Source organism: Meles meles, chromosome 3 (assembly GCF_922984935.1).
Source record: "Meles meles chromosome 3, mMelMel3.1 paternal haplotype, whole genome shotgun sequence".
Taxonomy (NCBI): domain Eukaryota; kingdom Metazoa; phylum Chordata; class Mammalia; order Carnivora; family Mustelidae; genus Meles; species Meles meles.
In genome coordinates, this window is record NC_060068.1 from 29,041,479 (window position 1) to 29,049,435 (window position 7,957).

At 38.9% G+C, this 7,957-nt stretch overlaps 1 pseudogene; it reads right to left on the bottom strand.

Annotated features, from left to right (window-relative positions):
- Positions 1–3,094: 3,094 nt before the first annotated feature.
- LOC123939190 lies at positions 3,095–3,897 on the bottom strand (annotated as a pseudogene).
- Positions 3,898–7,957: the final 4,060 nt, after the last annotated feature.

The following is a 7,957-nucleotide window of genomic DNA, read 5'->3' on the forward strand; positions in this document are numbered from 1 at the left end:
TGAAGGCAGAGGATTTCACCCACTGAGCCACCCAGACACTCCAATTATTTAGTGTTTTCGAGTTAAAAGCCTTCTCTATGTCCATATTTACCTCATTCTTGAACTTCTTTGGATGCATTATATTCTTTATTTCAATGGTCTCTTCCACCTCTTAATACATTATGTACTGTGCTTCTATTTTTTTTAATTTTCAAAATTATTTTTCTATGCACTTTTTTTTAGTATAAGTGACACACAACGTTACATTAGATTCAGGTGTATAGTTTAGTGATTTGACAAGTTTATACATTATACTATGTTCACCACAAGTATAACTCTTCCATTATACCACTATTATAATACCATTGACTATATTCCTAATTTTATATATTTTAATTATCTGAAATATTTTATACAATTTGTTTATCAATATGAAATTATTACTTCATAATCACCAACAATGCAAAGATACTGTATAATTAACTCATATCATCACTCCATGGTGGTTATGTTAGAAACCAGCACATTTAATGACTTCAAACAATAACATATTTTTGTCATCTCTCTGGTCTATGGAATGACTGGACTCAATGTGCTTGTGCTCTTCTGGGGAATTTTTTCTGAAAGTGGCAGTGAGATGTTGGCTGGATTCAGTGAAATATTTACTGGGCTGAGTATCCAGGAAACCTTCTTTACTCATGTCTGGGGATCATTGCTTATCCAGATGGCTGCCCTCTCTAGCAAATAATCCTGGGTTTTTAAAATATACTGAACATTTTTTCTCTAAATCCTCAGCACTCAACTAATAGAGACCACATTCTCTGCTGTTGTTAGACTTACTGGTAGAAGAAGACATTATTTCTAGTCAATCAGAATATTGAGAATTCTTTACATTGCTTTCTTCATTCAGGTGACTTCCATCTTATCATCACATTCCACAGGATTTGTAGTGTTTATTTTGTTTCCATTCCACGCAATTCCATAAAATCAAATTTCCTGAAAGTACTTTTCTTGGTAAAGAACAGTTTCTCTAGTGTTTAACTTTTTAAAATATTTTATTTGTTTATTTGACAGAGATCACAAGTAGGAAGAGAGGCAGGCAGAGAGAGAGGGAAACAGGCTCTCTGCTGAGCAGAGAGCTGGATGCGGGGCTCGATCCCAGGACCCTGAGATCATGACCTGAGCTGAAGGCAGAGGCTTTAACCCACTGAGCCACCCAGGCGCCCCATGTGTTTAATTTTTTTGGGGGGGAGTTACTTTTGCTTTTATTTTTATTCCTGATAGCTGTATTTTTAGATATAGATATATAGATACATTTGTATAGATGGATACATAACACATAGATGCATAAAGATGGAGAAACATAGATATATAAACGTATAGACATCAGATAGAGTTATTTCATGTTCAATATTTTTTTAAATTAATTTATTTATTTTTATTTGCTTATTTACAGCATAACAGTGTTCAATATTTTTTTTAATTTTATTTATTTGACAGAGAGAGAGATCACAAGTAGGCAGAGAGGCAGGCAGAGAGAGAGGAGGAAGCAGGCTCCCTGTGGAGCAGAGAGCCCAACGTGGGGCTCAATCCTAGGACCCTGAGATCATGACCTGAGCTGAAGGCAGTGGCTTAATCCACTGAGCCACCCAGCCGCCCCTCTTTTTTTTTTTTTTTTTTTTCCTTATTGGATTGGTCATGTACTTAGTCAGCTACCAATCTGGATGGTAAACCTAATTTCATCTTCATGATATTAAAACTAAATTTAATTTTAATTATTTTTCAAATTGTAAGAATGCTATTTTTTTAAGATTTTATTTATTTATTTGACAGGCAGAGATCACAAGTAGGCAGAGAGGCAGGCAGAGAAATAAAGAGGGAAGCAGGCTCCCTGCTGAGTAGAGAGCCCGATGTGTGGCTCAATCCCAGGACCCTGGGATCATGACCTGGGCTGAAAACAGAGGGTTTAACTCACTGAGCCACCCAGGAGCCCCAAGAATTCTATTTTTGATTGTTTGTTGGTAAGATATTAATTTTAATACTTGAATATGAAAGTTATTTCTCCTGGATATACAGTGGTTCCCAACCATTTTGAGAATCAGTTCCCTCTTTTTTTTTTATAGTACATCATTAGTTGTTGATATAATGTTCAATGATTGATTAGTTGAATATAATGCCCAATTCTCATCATATCATATGGTCTCTTTAATTACCATAACCCAGTTACCTCATCATATATACATTGGAATATTACTCAGCCACCAGAAAGAATGAATATCTACAATTTACATTGACATGGATGGAACTGGAGGGTATTATGTTATTCTTATAGACTGGCTAGCTGTTTCTGAGAGAATGAGTCTAACTTACAAGAGCATATGTTCCTACATGACTGTTCCCAGATGGTAACTCCTGGTTTTCATATATGAAATTATAAATGTTTTTGTTTTTTTTTTCATGAATGATGTTAAGGTATAAAGAGAGTTTGTGTATTTTGGATTTTTTCCATTTTCTGAGTGAGGCATGGATGGCTATGTATTGCCTTAGGACTGCCTTTGCCATATCCCACAGGTTTCAGACCAGTGTGTCCTCATTCTCACTGGTTTCCATGAATTAAGTTCTTTGATTTCCTGGTTGATCCAAACATTTTTGAGCAGGATGATCTTTAGCTTCCAAGGTTTTGAATTCCTTCCGAACTTTTTCTGTGGTTGAGTTCCAGTTTCAAAGCATTGTGGTCTGAGAATATTCAGGAAATAATCTCAAACCTTTGGTATCTGTTGAGACCTGATTTGTGACCCAGTATATAGTCTAGTCTGGAGAAAGGTCCATGCGTGATTGAGAAGAATGAGTATTCTGTTTTTTTAGGGTAGAATGTTCTGTATATATGAGGTCTAGCTGGTCCAATGTGTCATTCAATTATCTTGTTTCTTTGTTAATTTTCTGCTTAGATGCTCTGTCTATTACTGAGAGTGGCATGTTAAGATCCCCTACAATTAACATATTCATTAATATGAATATGAATATGACACTTTATTTTGATTAAGAGTTGGCTTATGTAGTTGCCTTCAACAGATGAATGGATGAAGAAGATGTGATCTGTATATACAATGGAATATTACTCTTCATGGGCCATGGGAGAGTAGGATTTGGACTGCATGTAGATGAATATCTTGGCACCATAGAAGAACCCCGCAACATCCAGGTGAGAGTAGCAGGTGGCAAAGGTTTTCTTGTGAGTTGCAGTGGACCCCATGTGGAGCACAGCAACCAGAACCAGAATGTAGGAGGGTGAAATGAGAGACAGAGGGATCAAGAGTATAATGACACAGCATGCATACATGAAAAACTCAAAAAATTCCAGTGTCAGCACAGGCAAGGTGTTTGAGGTAGGATGCCTCACACAAATGGTTTATTAATCGATAATGGAATCTCAGAATGGAACCAGCCTGCATCAGCACATCCACCTTTCCCAGAATCCAGGTGCCTGTGGTCATGTGCAAGCAGAGTTTCTGATTCATGAGGATAGGGTAGCACAGGGGGTGACATATGGCCACATAGTGCTATAAGCCATGGCTGCTAAGGGAATGTACTATTTCCCTCCCAGAGTGAGAAATAGGAAGATCTGAGCTCTGCAGCCAAGAGAGATAAACCTGGTGCCCATAATGTGGTTGGCTGACATTTTTTGGATTATGGTGGAGATCAGAATCATGTCCATGAGGAAGAGTTGGTTAACCAAGAAGCACATGGGTCTATGACACGGGGGTCCTCATAGATGAACAGGATCATGAGGGCATTGTCCATCAGGGAGGTAAGGAAGATCATAAGTACCATGGAAAAAAGGAATGGATGGGTCTGTGTGTTGTTAAAGAATTCCAGAAGAATGAAGTTTATCTCTGTGATGTCAATTTAATCTTCCATGGATCCAGTCATGCCTGGGAAAAAAGGAATAATAAGGAAATGAGAACTGTTTGAAAGGAAGATTAGGAGCACCCAGGTGCCTGAATCAGTTCAGCAGCTGTGTTAGGTTCACATCATGGTCCCAGGGTCCTGGAATCAAGCCCTATGTCAGGCTTCCTGCTCAGCTGGGAGTCTCTTCTTCCTTCTCCCTCTGGCCCACGACTCATGCTCTCTCACTCACACTTTCAAATAAGTTAATAAAAAACTTTTATTAAAAATAAAGATCAGGCCTTGGAATATAAGGGACAAGATGGCTGAGAAGTAGGACAAGGCACTGTTTCAATCTGTCCCCTAAAGTGAGCTGATTACCTACCCAAAAACTCTGATCATCCATTAAATCAGCCTGAGATTAGAATTATATACACTGCTGGATCTCTATGAGGGCAGAAGATGCCAGTAGGCTGGTAAAGCAGCGTGGGAACATAGGACTGATATCCAAAGATAAACAAAAGTGGGAGGGAGCCACCAGAAGCAACCCATTAGAAAGTAATACCCCAATACCATAGTGCCCTGCGATTGGGGACCAGCATTAACTTGGAGTCTGGTTGAAAACACTCAAAAAAGCAAAGGATCCTAGGGGGAAATTGGGAAATCAGGTGGTTAGGGACAGGGGCTTAAGTCCACCGAACTCCACTGGCCCTGAGCCAGAGAGAGTGCAGTGAAGAAGCTAGTTCTTGGCCCCTGAGCTACCTGCGCACCTGGGAGCATCTGGGTAGTTGCATCCCTGAGGGTGAGTGTGCCTCAGGAGCCGGCAGAACCACCTTTTGCACTCTGCCAATGAAAGCGCAGCCAGAGTCTGAGTCGCTCCCCACACCCTGCCCTAGGAGAGGTGCATGCAGGTTCCAGTTGGCACTCTCTGGGACCCAGAGAGTCTGAGCATTCCTAGCTTGGGCCAGTGTGAAAATTTCAGTGTGCCCTCTCTGCTTGGGACCTCTCTGATGGTATGGACCTGCTCAGACAGCTGAGGCTAGAATTACTCATGGTTTGGGGTACAAGCTGGAGTTCCTGTAATCCCAGAGACCTTGACTGGGATTGTGCTCTGCCACCAGCAGAGGAGGAATTTATGTGCTCTGGAGCACCCAGAGGAGAACAGACAGAGGCATCTCTCTGAGAGGGAGGTCTGGTGCAGTTTGCTTTCCCCTAAACCTCCAAAAGCCGCCAAAAGCTGCCAAGGGGAGAGAAAACAAACAAAAAACCTCCAGAGAACAAAAGCCTGAAAAACTGGTTTCCTCAGATCCCAGCCCCTTGATGGGGACTGGAGGACTTTAGGGACACTCCAGGACACTGGCTGAAAACCCACACAGCAGGCCCCACCCCAGAAATCAGCAAAAACAAACAAACAAACAAACAAACAAACAAACAGCAACAACAACAACAACAAAAAAAACACAAGAAGAAAACCACCACTACTTCGTAGATACAACTTTTATTTTTAATTCATTTCCACTATTCTAGTTCTTTTCATTTTTTTTAATATATAAGTTCTTAACCTATTTATAATCACAATGAGATGTTCAATACATCAAATTCCATAATAACCTTCTAACCGGAACTTTTTTGATACAAATACCTGTGTTTTTCTTTTGCTTTTCTGTTTTTTATTTTATTTTATTTTATTTATTTTTTAATATTTGTATAGAGATAATCTTCAAGGTAATCCCCTTTCCCCAGTCAATGCTACCCTATAGGGAAGCCAGTTTTAATACTCTTTTATCTTAGAAAAGTTGAGTTCTTTAACAAAGATATCAAGATACACCCAGGAAGAATCAAAATAAACTTCCTCAAACACACTGAGAATTTATAACCGCTCTCCCATCTCCTTTTTCTGTCAGTGTTTCTGTGTATTTGTTTTTGTCCGGGAAGTATATAAATCTTGTACTTGGGGTTTTTTGAGGAGGTTCTTTTTATTTATTTATTTATTTTTCCCTTGTCATCTACTTTTGTCAGTCTTTTCGTTTGTCTGCTTTTGTTTGTATACTTCATAAATCTTACCTTTGAGACCCATTTGGGCTGAGCCTTCTATTTTATTTTATTTTTTTTTCCTGGCTTTCTCTCTCTTTTTTTTTCTTTCTTCTTTCTTTTTGGTGGGGACTCTCGATTGCTCAGAAGCATTACAGTTTGCACCTTGCCTGCACCATGGTTGATACATTCAGTTGCACATCCATTCAACCATCTCTCACCAAAATGACTATGAAGAGAAATGCCCAACATAAGAAAAATCCAGAGACTTGGCCCTCTCCATCAGAGCTATTAGATATGGTGACAGACAGTATATCAGAAAGGAAATTCAAGCTAACTATTATCCAGGCAATAGCTAAGTTGGAGAAAGACTTTGATAACAAAATTGAACTGATTAGGTCAGAAGTGAAAACTAACAGGGATGAGGTGAACAATGTTCTCAATGAGTTTCAGGCTAATCTAATTTCTCTAAAAACTAGGGTAACTGAGGCAAAAGATAGAATTAGTGATCTGGAGGAGAAACAGATAGAGAGACAGGATCAGGAGGAAGCTTGGAACAAACAGCTTTGAAGCCATGAAAACAGAATTAAGGAAATAAATGACACCTTGAAATGTTCCAATATCAGAACTACTGGAATCCCTGAGGGAGAGGAGAAAGAAAGAAGACTAGAAGATATGTTGATCAAATTCTCCATGTAAATATAGCCAGTCTCATGAATGGAAACAGCATTCATGTACTAGAGGCAGAACGGACTCCCCTCAAGATCATAGACTCTAGCAAGGCCTCAAGACACGTGATTGTGAAAATGATGAATCATAATTGTAGACAGGGGATCTTGAAAGCAGCTAGGGCAAAGAAATTCCTTACATACAAAGGAAAACCATTACAATAATGTCAGACCTGTCCACAGATACCTGGCAAGCCAGAAAGAGCTGGCAAGACTTATTCATAGCACTAAATGAGAAGAACATGCAGCCAAGAATACTTTATCCAGCGAGACTGGCATTCAAAATGGATGGAGAGATAAAGAGTTTCCAAGACCGTGAAGGTTTAAAAGAGTATGTGACAACCAAGCCAACACTGCAGGAAAAATTAAGGGGGGTATTATAAAAGAGGGGAAAAAACTAATAATATCATTGAGCAGAAGTAAATGGAGATAATCTATAGAAAGAATGAATAACAGTAACACGATGTCCATAAAAACGTATCTCTCAATAATCACTCTCAAAGTGAATGGCCTAAATGCACCCATAAAACAATACAGGGGTGCATATTGGATAAAACGACAGGACCCATCCATATGTTGTCTAAAAGAGACCCATTTTGAACCTAAGGATTCATCCAGACTGAAAGTGAAGGAACAGAGACACCTCTTTAATGCCAATGGGCCTCAAAGAAAGGCTGGGGTAATGATTCTCACATCAAGTATATGAGATTTTAAACTAAAGACTGTAGCAATAAATAGAGAAGGACACTACATCATTCTTAAAGAGACTATCAATCAAGAAGATCTAAAAATTATAAATCTTTATGCCCCCAATATGGGAGCAGCCAATTACATAAGGAAACTATTAATCAAGATAAAGAGTCATACTGATACGAATACATTAATAGTAGGCAATCTTAGAACACAACTTTCAGTAATAGTCAGATCATCCAAGCAGAAAATCAAAGAAACATGAGCTTTGAATGAAACATTGGAACAATGGACCTCATAGATATATATAGAACACTCCACCCTAAAACAACAGAATACTCATTCTTCTCGAGTGCACATGCAACCTTCTCCAGAATAGACGACACACTGGGTCACAAACCATGGTTCAACTGATACCAAAAGACTGAGATTATTCCCTGCATATTCTCAGACCACAATGCTTTGAAACTGGAATGTAATCACAAAGGAAATTTGGAAGGAATTCAAACACATGGAAGCTAAAGACCACCTTGCTTAAGAAACTGGAGAATCAACAACAGATTAAGTCAACTCCACACACAAGAAATGAAATAATCAAGAACAGAGCAGAGATCAATGAGATAGAATCTAGAGATAAAGTAGAA